General features: G+C 43.8%; 1 pseudogene; it reads right to left on the bottom strand.

Annotated features, from left to right (window-relative positions):
• Positions 1 to 11,168: 11,168 nt before the first annotated feature.
• Positions 11,169 to 11,634, bottom strand: LOC118624429 (annotated as a pseudogene).
• Between the last annotated feature and the right edge of the window lie 461 nt (positions 11,635 to 12,095).

The following is a 12,095-nucleotide window of genomic DNA, read 5'->3' as shown; positions in this document are numbered from 1 at the left end:
TAAAATGGAACAAATAATAGTCTTAACTCATAAGGTTGTGAGAATGAAATTGATAATACAAGTGAAGGCTTAGAATAGTGCCTGGCACATAGTAAACATGAGACACTATTTTTATGGCCCAGGATAAACCAGACATGAGGAAGGCGGAAGGGCCTCCATCCCGTAGGGGTCCCTGGTTTTGGGGGTAATATTAGCTCCACTAAGACAAAGCCTGTGGGAGGTATGTGTATTTATGTTTATTGTGTCTGAAAGGCAGTGAATTGAAAAAGAGGGAGAGCAAGGGTGGAGTTGGCCAGCAGGAAATCTGTCCTAGGATCGTGGTGTTTGCACAAAGGAACTCACAACACACACGGTTTGTATATGTTCCCAGGTGCCCACTCTGCCTGCAGACATCCACAGACAGTGGCTGAATCAGGCTTCGTCAACTAAGGGTCTCAGAAGGTCCAAGTTACCCTGAATTTTTGCAAGAGAAGGAAAGGAGTGAATGCAGTCTCTAACTTTGCCTACTTTTGTGGGTAGGAAGGTGAAGAGCAAGTACTGGTAGGAAACAGTATTTATTGTCATACCCTCTAACTGACTGCACCGATAGAGATGCTGTGCTATCATGGAAAGAACCCACAATTCAAAGGCAAATCTGGTTAGGGTCTGATTCCCCTTTGTGTCAACCCCTTAAATAGAGACAACAGTTACATCTACTTTACACGACCTAGGCTAGGGAGGTGTTTAGGATGTAAAATGTAAGGAGGCACTCATCTTCAGGTTGTACAATTGCAGGGTTGGCTACAGTTTCAGTAATGACACCCCTACTTTCATGACCCTGAGAGTGAGTGTCATACTTGCCTTACCCTACCACCCCACCAAGTGGCTGTTAAGATTGCACAAAAGAAACCATAGAAAAAAAGAACTTTGTGGTAAGTGTACTGCAGGTTGAAACCCAATTGAGTCACAACATCAATTTGGTGAGTGCATTAGTTTGCTAGGGCTGCCATAACAGAACATCACAAACCGGGTGGCTTAAGCAACAGAAATGTATTGTCTCACAGTACTAGAGGCTAGAAGTCCAAGATCAAGGTGTTGGAAGGGTTGGTCTCTTCAGATGGCTGAGAGAAAGACTCTGTTCCAGGCCTCTCTTCTTGGTTTGTAGGTGGCCATCTTTATGTACACATGGTGCTCTCTCTGTATGTGAGTCTCCAAACATCTTTTTTTCTAAGAACACCAGTTGGATTGGATTAGGACCCAACCTAATGACCTCATTTTAACTTGATTACTTCTGTAAAGATACTGTCTCCAAACAAGGTCACATCCTGAGGTACTGGGGTTACCCAATATGAATGTGAATTTTTGAGGGACATAGGAATTAAGCATATTAATATATGAATATTCAAGAGACACAGCTCAACCCATAACAGTAAACACTATCATCACTTTTTAAGAAACAAAGTAGAGCCCTGGCCAGTTTGGCTCAGCGGTTAGAGCGTTGGCCTGCGGTCCGGAGAGGCCCGGGTTCGGTTCCCGCTAAGGGCGCGTACTTCGGTTGCAGTTTGTCCCCGGCCCTGGTTGGTCGTGCGGGTGGCGGCCACTCGATGTGTCCCTTCACGTCGATGTTTCTCACTCTCTTCCTCTCTCTCCCTCCCACTCTATCTGAACAAAATATGGAAAAATGTCCTCAGGTGAGGATAAAAAAAAAAGAAACAAAGTAGAATAGAAAATACCAGAATGCATCACACTAAGAAGTTAGGATAAGTAGTATCTAATGAAACTTGTTTGTTTTATATATGTAACTGAATTCTAGGTCTTGATGTAAAAGATATTTTTAGTCCAGGTTGTGATTTTTTTTTTTTATCCTCATCCGAGGACATTTTTCCATTTTTTGTACAGACAGAGTGGGAGGGAGAGAGAGGAAGAGAGAGAGAGAGAGGGAAACGTCGATGTGAAAGGGACACATCGAGTGGCTGCCACCCGCACGACCAACCAGGGCCGGGGACATACTGCAACCGAGGTACGTGCCCTTAGCGGGAACCGAACCCGGGTCTCTCCAGACCGCAGGCGGACGCTCTAACCGCTGAGCCAAACCGGCCAGGGCCAGGTTGTGATTTTTTAAAAGCATCATTTGGAAGTTGGTTACCACCACAAATCACTTTGCATTGTTTTTTAATTATTTTACAGGTACACCCTTCTTCTCTGACAAGAACATAAGCTCCTGGAAGACAGGGAATCAAATCATCATGTAAACACTGCTGTGTAGCAACAGAAGACAACATTTTTTCTTGCTAGTAAATACAAGGACTGCCATTTACTGAGTGTTTACTGTGTACCTGGGGCTGGGCTAAATGTTTTACATACACTCTCTTACATAAGGACGAAATTTAGTGATGGATTGATGGCAGGAGCTCAGTACCTTCACAGATAAGATGAGTGGGTACCATGTTCAGGAGCATTGGGCAGCAGGCTGGGATTTGTGGAGGATTGAAGGATAAATGAAGAAGTGTGGGAAGCAGCTGTGGGCTCCTAGCCAGTACTGACTCTCAGACCGTTGCCATTGTTCCAAAATTTCCATCCACCTTGATACCAACCCCCCACCTAGATTAGAGGAAACAGAGGCCCTCAGTTGGAAACTCCCCCAGTTTCCTGCACCCTATCAACAAATGTGTTCATCAGCACCTGTGTCCTCTCTCAGGCTCAGAGGAGAGCGTATCTGTATCCCTGCCCCTGCCCAAGGTATGTTCCCTCACCTGTGCTCAGGGCCCCTCCCTTCTGCTTCCCCAGGCACTGTTCCTTTATATTGTGCCCTCAATCCTCCAAATCTGCAACCTCTCGTTTCTAATTATTACAGCGTTTTATCCTCAGCATTTAAACATGTTCAAATCTCTCCCACCTTTAAAAAAAGTATAATCATACTCTGGTTTCTCTTCGCCTTTTACTAAAAAAAAAAAAAAAAAAAAAAAGTATAATCAAACTGATAGCAAGCAAACAAAACCAATCTGCCCAGAATCTATGTCCAGTTAATTCAACAAAAATTTATTGGGCCCTGGCCGGTTGCTCAGTGGTTAGTGCACTGGTCTGAGGACCAAAGAGTCTCGCATTTGATCCCCATCAAAAGCATGTACCTCGGTTGCAGTTCAGTCCTGGCCCTGGTCATGCAGGAACAACCAATCAGTGTCTCTCTCACATTGATGTTTCTCTCTCTCTCTCCCTGTCCCACTCTATCTGAAGATAAATGGAAAAATATCCTCAGGTGAGGATTTTAAAAAAACAAAAATGTGTTGGGTGTCTTTTCTTAGGCTCTTAAAGCTGAGAGGGGGAGTCTGATTAGTTAACAAACAATGATACTACAGGATAAGTGGGGCTGTGACTGCAGGGAAGCACAGGGTACTGTAGGAGTACACAGGAGGGACACCTAGACTAGGTAAAGGACAGGTGAGACCAGGGAGATGTTCTTGGAGAAGGTGATGACAGAACTAAATCTTGAAGGAAAAATAGGAGTTATTTAGGCAAAGGACAAGAAAATAGTTAAACCAGGAAGAGGATCAAGATTATGCCAAAGCACAGATACTATGGGAGCATGGTACCTTCTGGAAATGGGCAACAATTGGCAATGGGGAGCATTAGAGGATTTAGGGCAAGTGAGTAATATAATGAAATTTAGTAGAGAGACCAGTCTAGCTGTAGCGTAGTGGAGGGATTTAAGGTGTAAGTATGAAGCCAGGAGAACAATTCAGATGGAGGAAGAGACCATTTATTGGCAGAATAGAGGTGAAGCAGAGTGGAACTGAGGCTGGTTTAAGAAAAGTAAAGACATGAGGAGCTGGTGGGTAAGGAAAAAATAGCCAAGGAGCTGGAAGTCTCAATAGACCTAAAGACCAGGTTGTGGCTCTTGGAATGAGTAGCTATGATGATGTGGAGGTGAGTCATTAGAGTTGAGGAGGGTAAGAAACCAAGAAGCCAGGGTGCTGCTAGATTACCTGCATGCACATTAAAGTCATCTGACTTTGCAGAAGACCTGAAGGTAAATAGGAAGATAGTGAGTCAGATCCCAACATGTTCAAGGAGTGTGGGAAAGTGTCCAGGACATCAGTGGATGACAGCAAAAATAATAACTAAGATTTAGTGAGGGTTTATATATTACTTCAATTCCTACTTTAAAAATATCTAAGCTCTGGTCCGGCCAGTGTGGCTAAGTGATTGGGCGTCAACCCATTTACCAAGAGGTCACCAGTTTGATTACCGGTCAGGGCACATGCCCAGGTTGTGGGCCCAATCCCCAGTAGGGTGCATGCAGGAGGCAGCCAGTCAATGTTCTCTCATCAATGTTTCTGTCTCTCTCACCCTCTCACTTTCTCTCTCTCTGGAATCAATAAAGGAAAAAAAAAAAAAATCTAAGCTCTGTACATTTTGTCCTGTGATACTATGGGATAGAACTATGTGCCCAACACAGTAGCCACTAACCATATGTGACTATTTTCATTTAAAAATTCAATTTTTCAGATGCACTAGCCATAGTTCAAATGATCAACAGTTATATATGGCTAATGGCTACTAGATTAGCATAGACATGGACATTTCCATCATTACAGAAAGTTCTATTGGATAGTGCTGATAGCCCTCATTTTACAGATGAGTAGTAGATTGCCGTGTGGAAAGGTTAAGTAACCTACCCAAGGCCAAGAGCTGCAAGTAAGCTGGGATTTAAATCCAGTTAGTCTGGCGCAAGCACTATTGTCCTTAAGCCGCATGCTGCACATTTTCTCAATGGAAGGTGAAATCGCTGGCTCTTATAAAGGAAGAGGAATTTATGACTATCAAGGCAAACACTGATGGTGCCTACTTAGCATTAAGCCTTTCTCCTTGCAGGCAAAGTCTAGATTTTGTACAGGTGTTCCCCTCCCATGCATTTAGGGGATGAATCTCATTGACCTAGCCAATCACAGTATTTCCATTCCCCTCTACCAATAGGACCTTAGGGGGCTCTTAGGGAATATTTTGTTCTTCTTCAATGGCAAGTCCACATGTGAGACTGGAACAGCTGCGACCATGTTGCAACTGTGAAGAGAGATACCATCAACTGCTGGGGATAGAATAACTGCAAGGAGGTAAAAAACTCTCCATGGCCTGCCCGGCTGGTGTGGCTCAGTGGTTGAGCATTGACCCAGGCACCAAGAGGTTGATGGTTCAATTCCCAGTAAGGGTACATAACCACATTGTGGGCCAAATCCCCAGTGGGGGGCATGCAGGAGGCAGCTGATTGATCCTTTTTCTCATCGATGTTTATATCTCTCTCCCTCTCCCTTCCTCTCGCTCTGAAATCAATAAAGAGAAAAAACAAAACTCAATGAATCAATGAGCCCTCAACTTGCTCTAGACCTCCTCATCATTCAATCTGCTTTAATCAGGTCTTCTGTTACTTGCTGCTAGATGCATTCCTAACTGAGCCATACTAACTATAGGAAACAGAGAGCCCAGAGCAGGTTGACTGTCCATGCTCCCACCACCACTTGTTTTGTGCACCTGGAAGAATAAGTGACATCACTTTAAAGGAAGGGTGTCCTCAGAAAAGCAGAGGAGCAAGGACGATCTGAGCTGAAGGAGGTGCAGGTGCAAGGATGGGGGTGGGAGGCAATGCAAGGTCAGGAAGAGGAAGCACTGGGCTGAATGCAGAAGGACAGACGCCCATTGAGTCCTGACAAGGATGGCAGGATGTGAGCAGTGGTGGGGTCAGCTGATCTCAAGTTTCCACATGAAGTCCTGGGGCTGTCAGAGGCTTACTGTGGCCAACAGAACTTCACCTCACAGAAGGACAAGTAGCAGCTCTGGTGGGTGGGCAAAGTCAAGCATCTCTGGATGGTATCAGCTGTGGTCAGGATTGAGCCTCTGCAAGGAAATTCCAGCCATCTAACTAGCACTGTAATTACTATCTTCTCCCCCCTCCATACAAACTTCTTGGGAAAGTTATTCATACTCACTGTCTTCCCTCCCTCACTTCTTCAGTACAGTGCCAGCTGGCCATGTCTCCACCAGTCCAATGAAACTGTTCTGGCCCATGCCACACATGCCCTCATAGATGTCAAGAACAATGGCCTGTCCCTGCCCATCTCTCGCTGGACTCTCAGCACTATTCCACACTGATAGGCACTCTTGAGTAAGCTCTACCCTCATTGGTTTTCATGATTCATCTCCCCTGGTCTTCCCCCTTCCTCTGTAGGAGGTCCTTCTTAGTCTCCTGGCTTCACAGGGAACTCTTCCTGTGTAATCTTATCCATACCCAAGGCTGAAGCATCCCATGGGCAAAGCAATGCAATTTGGTAGTTAAAACCATGGCCTCTGGGGTCAGGCCACCCGGGTTCAAATTCCTGCCCTACCACTTGGTTGCTGTATGACATCCAAACCCCTATTAAGATGTAGATCATTATCCTGGCCACCACGTCCCCCTGCCCGAGAGCCATCATTCTGATTTTTTTTTTTTTTTTACCACAGATTAGTTTTGTGGGTGTGTGTGGGTTGTTTTTTTGTTTGTTTTTTTTTTCATGTATGTGTATAAATAACTGAAGTTTATTGTCTCACAGTTCTGGAGGCTAGAAGTCCAAGGGTCAGTTCCTTCTGAGAGGTTTGGGGGAGAACCTAGATGGCCCTCTTCTCCCATCGTCTTCACAGCATCTTTTCTCCATTCTTATCTACCTCGGTGCCTGAATTTCCATTTTTTGTTTTATAAAGACACCAGTCAACCCTGGTCAATTTGGCTCAGCAGTTAGAGCATCGGCCTGTGGACCAGAGAGTCCCGGGTTCGGTTCCTGCTAGGGGCACGTACCTTGGTTGCAGTTTGTCTCCGGTCCCAATTGGGGTTGTGCGGGTGGCAACCACTCAATGTGTCCCTTTCACGTTGATGTTTCTCTCTCTCTCTCTCTCCCTCCCTCCTGCTCTTTCTGAAGATAAATGCAAAAAGTGTCCTCGGGTGAGAATAAAAAAAAAAGACACCAGTCATAGTGGATTAGGGTTCCCCTTAATGACCTCATTTTCACTTGACCATCTGCAAAGACCCTGTTTCCAAATAAGGTCATGTTTACAGGTAGTGGAAGTTAGGACTTCAACATCTTTTGGGGAACAGAGTTCAGCCCATGCCCTATGGGACTATGACAATAAAATCAACTTCCTGCTCCAAACCTCAGTACTTGGGGCATTTGGACTCAGCTAGAATGTCCCCTCTTAGTTTCCCCTTCTCCTTTCTGGAGAGATCTGTCTTATCAGCCACAATTTCCAGTTGATTCAGAGTCTCAGGCTCTCTTCTCTGGACCTTCAACTTTGGCAGAATCCCTTTTATTCTTTTTGTTGTTGTTGTTAATCCTCACCCGAAAATTAATCCCTCCATTGATTTTTAGAGAGTGAAAGAGAGAGAGGGAGAAAGAGAGAGAGAGACAGCAACATGAGAGAGACTCATCAACTGACCCCCCACACACACACACACACACAACCCCGAATGGGGCCAGGTATTGAACCTGCAACCCAGGCATGTGCCCCTGACCAGAGTTGAACCCGAGACATTTCGGTCATAGATTAGTTTTGTCTGTTTAATTCATATAAATGGGATAAAACAGGATGTGTTTTTATGTCTGACTTCTTTTATTCACTGTGTTTTGAGATTCATCCATGTTGTATGTATCCATAGTTTGTCAGTTTATATTTTATTACTAAGTAGTATCCCATTGTAGAGATATATCACAATTTATCCTTTCTTTTTCCTTTTTAATCCTCACCCCAGGATATGTTTTTGTTTGTTTGTTTGTTTTTAAATTGATATTTAGAGAGAGAAAAAGGAAAAGAGAGAGAGAAACATTGATGTGAGGGAAAGATGGAGCAGTTGCCTCCTGTACATGCCCTGACTGGGGGTCAAACCTGCGACTTTTTAGTGTTTGGGAGGACACTCCATCCAACAGAGTCACCCGGCCAGTGCTACCCTTTTTTTTCTTAATGATAAACACCTGGGTTGTAGCCACTTTTTGGCTATTATGAAGAAAACTGCTATAAACATTCTTCCAGTCTTTGTGTGACTATACCAGAGCAGGCAGCAGTAGGTTTATAGTTGTTTTTATGGAAAAAGACATGCAAGTTTGCCCTGGCTGGCTTGGCTCAGTGGTTAGAGCATCGGCCTATGGACCAGAGAGACCCAGGTTCAGTTCCCGCTAAGGGCACGTACCTTGGTTGCAGTTTGTCCCCTGCTCCAGTTGGGGTCATGTGGATGTCAACCAGTAGATGTGTCTCTCTCACATTGATGTTTCTCTCTTTTCCTCCCTCTCTCCCTCCTGCTCTATCTGAAGATAAATGCAAAAGGTCCTCGAGTGAGGATAAAAAAAAAGACATGCAAGTTATGATTATTACAATAGCTTTATCAACCCTGTTTCACGTACTCACAACTATAAGCTCACTGTTGCCTACCCCTGGCTGTTTTCATTTCTCATGAATAACTAAGAGCATAATTGCTGGGTCATAGGGCAGGTATATGCTTAGTTTTATAAGGAACTGCTATATATTGTTCCAAATAGATAGTACATTTTACATTCCCAACACTGTATGAGAACTCCAATTGCTCTACATCCTTATATTTGGTATTGTCAGTTATTTAAAATTTAACCATTTTGTCTGGCTGGTGTGGCTCAGTGGTTGAGCGTCAACCCATGCACCAAGAGGTCGTCGGTATAATTCCGGGTCAGGACACATGCCCATGTTGTGGGCCCGATCCCCAGTGGGGGGCATGCTGGAAGCAGCCAGTTGATGTTCTCTCTCATCGATGTTTCTATCTCTCTCTCTCAAATCAATAAAAAAAGAAAAGGAAAAAAAATTTAACTATTTTAGTGAGTGTGGAGAAATATCTCATTGTGGTCTTCAATAGCATTTTATTTTATTTTTTATTTTATTTTATTTTTTTTTAATCCTCACCCGAGGACATTTTTCCATTTTTTGTTCAGATAGAGTGGGAGGGAGAGAGAGGAAGAGAGAGAGAGAGGGAAACATCGATGTGAAAGGGACACATCGAGTGGCTGCCACCCGCACGACCAACCAGGGCCGGGGACAAACTGCAACCGAGGTACATGCCCTTAGCGGGAACCGAACCCGGGTCTCTCTGGACCGCAGGCGGATGCTCTAACCGCTGAGCCAAACTGGCCAGGGCAAATTATTTTTTTATTTTTATTTTTTGGTACATGCCCTTAGCGGGAACCAAACCCGGGACTCTCTGGTCCGCAGGCCGATGCTCCAACCACTGAGCCAAACCAGCCAGGGCTTCAATAGCATTTTATTGAAGACTAAAGATAAATACTTTCCATGGGCTTATTGGCCATTTATATGTTATTTTGTGAAGTATCTGCTCAGATCTTTTGTCCATTTCTTTTTTTTTTTAAAGACAATTTTTTTTTTAAATCCTCACCCAAGGACATTTTTCCATATTTTATTCAGATAGAGTAGGAGGGAGAGAGAGAGAGATGCATCGACGTGAAAGAGACACATCGAGTGGCTGCCACCCACACGACCCAACCAGGGCCGGGGACAAAATGCAACCGAGGTACATGCCCTTAGCGGGAACCAAACCCGGGTCTCTCTGGACCACAGGCTGATGCTCTAACCGCTGAGCCAGACCGGCCAGGGCCATTTCTTTTTTTTATCCTCACCCGAGGGCATTTTTTCCATTTTTGTTCAGATAGAGTGGGAGGGAGAGAGAGAGAAACATTGATGTGAAAGGGACATGTTGACTGGCTGCCACCCGCACAACCAACCAGGGGCAGGTACGTGCCCTTAGTGGGAACCAAACCCCGGTCTCTCTGTACAGCAGGCCAATGCTCTAACTGCTGAGCCAAACCAGGTAGGGCCTTTTGTCCATTTTTTTAAAAAATTGGATTGTCTTTTTATTATTGTGTTATAGGAAATATTTTATATATACATATATATATATATATTTTTTTTTTTCTTGGATACCAGTCCTTTGTCAGATCAATATTTTGCTTACCTTTTTGGCTTTATTTTCTTAATGGTGACTTTTGATGAGCAAAAGTTTTTATGTTTCTTTTATTAATTTTTTTCTTTTATGATTATTGCTTTCTATAATGACTTAAGAAATTTTTGCATACCTCCAAGTCATGAAGATACTCGATTTTCACCAAAAATTTTTATTATTTTAGCTTTTATGGCTTAGATCTATGATCTATTTTGAATTAATTTTTGCATATGGTGTGAGGTAGGAGTTAAGGTTCCCTTATTTCTTTCATATGGATATTCAGTTGTTGAAAAGACATTCCTTTCTCTAGAGTATTGCTCTGACACCTTTGTCAAAAATCAAGTGACCTTTAAGTGTGAATCTATTTCTGGTCCTCTGTTCTGTTCCATGGATCTGTCTGTTGATCCTTATGCCAGTACCACACTATGTTGATTACTGTTGCCTATAGGTCTTTTTATTTATTTATTTATTTTTTTATTTATTTATTTTTTATCTTCACCCAAGGACATTTTTGCATGTATCTTCAGATAGAGCGGAAGGGAGAGAGGGAGGAAGAGAGAGAGAGAAACATTGATGTGAGAGAGACACATCAACTGGTTGCCACCCACACGACCCTAACCAGGGCCGGGGACAAACTGCAAGCAAGGTATGTGCCCTTAGCAGGAACCAAAAGCGGGACTCTCCCGTCCAAGGGCCAATGCTCTAACTGCTGAGCCAAACCAGCCAGGGCAAGGTCTTGCAAGGTAAGCAGTGCAAGTCCTTCACTTTTTCTTGGCATTGGGATTTTAAAAGCTCCCCAGGTGAGTCTAATGTGCAGCCCAAACTTGAGAACTTTGAGAACATTCTAATGTGAGCCAAAGTTTCCAGACCCAGCTTTCTTTGTCCCTATCATCTAGGACGACATGATAAACCAATTAGTAGACTTGATCCTACCTCCTTTATCTGGAATCCTCTTCCTCTCCAGCTTTATTATTGATGTATTAAGGATTTCATCAATTTTTCACCTGGGTCTCCGCTATTTCTAGAACAATGTTTAAGTCCTTATTTTGGCTAAAGTCACTCTTTGTAATTAGGTTCCCTAATACTTTATCCATTACCTTGTTCAATAAGTATCTTAAACTTCAGCCATATCATATTAGTTGTTCCACAAAAAAAATTTTTTATGTTAGTTCTGTCTTTTATGTTCGTTCCATTACTTGTTTCCCGGCTTGTTGAAGCACTAGATCAGACAACATTCGGCACAACAATGTCTGTCAAAGGGTCTGGCCATAAAACTCCAGCACCACTTTCACCTGAAGGGCACTCCCAACAAGGCGACTGATTTTGCCATTCTCATCCACCCTGTGGGATTTCAGGACAGCCAGCTCAACCTTCTTTCTCTTACGCTTATTCTTCTTGGGAGTGGTGTAAGACTTCTTCCTTTTCCTAGCACCACCATGAAGTCTCAAGAAAAGATAAAGAGTGGACTCCTTTTGAATGTTGTGGTCAGACAAGGTACGTCCATCTTCCAGCTGCTTGTCAGCACAGACCGGTCTCTGCTGATCAGGAGGACTTCCTTCCTTATCCTGAATCTTGGCCTTTATGTTTTCTATTGTATCCGAGGGGTCAACCTCGAGAGTGATGGTCTTCCTCACAGGGGTCTTCATGAAAATCTGCATCTTGGTGGTGGTTCCACTTCAGATGGCAGATCAGAAAGCTTCAAGTGTTTTAAACTGTTTCATGCCTTTGCCTGTCCACCAGCCTAAAACATACTTTCCTCTTGTCATTGCCTTCTTCTCTTTCAACATGTAGCCTGGCATCATCTGCACTGCTGTGATCCCCCTTATCTAGAATAAGTATCCTACCCTGGTTCCCATGGCCATCTGTACTTGCCTATGTCATAGACATGAAGGAACTGTGTTATAACTGTTAATTTTTTTCTTATCCTCACCAAAGGACATTTTTGCATTTATCTTCAGATAGTGCAGGAAGGAGAGAGGAAGGAAGGGAGAGAGGGAGGAAGAGAGAGAGAAACATCGACGTGAGAGGGACACATCGAGTGGTTGCCACCCACACGACCCCAACGGGGGTTGGGACAGACTGCAACCTAGGCACGTGCTCTTAGCAGGAACCGAACCTG

The sequence above is a fragment of the Molossus molossus genome, unplaced genomic scaffold (genome assembly GCF_014108415.1).
Source record: "Molossus molossus isolate mMolMol1 unplaced genomic scaffold, mMolMol1.p scaffold_m16_p_10, whole genome shotgun sequence".
NCBI classification, from domain to species: Eukaryota; Metazoa; Chordata; class Mammalia; order Chiroptera; family Molossidae; genus Molossus; species Molossus molossus.
Note: the sequence above shows the minus strand (reverse complement) of the source record. Positions and strands in the feature narration are given on the sequence as shown.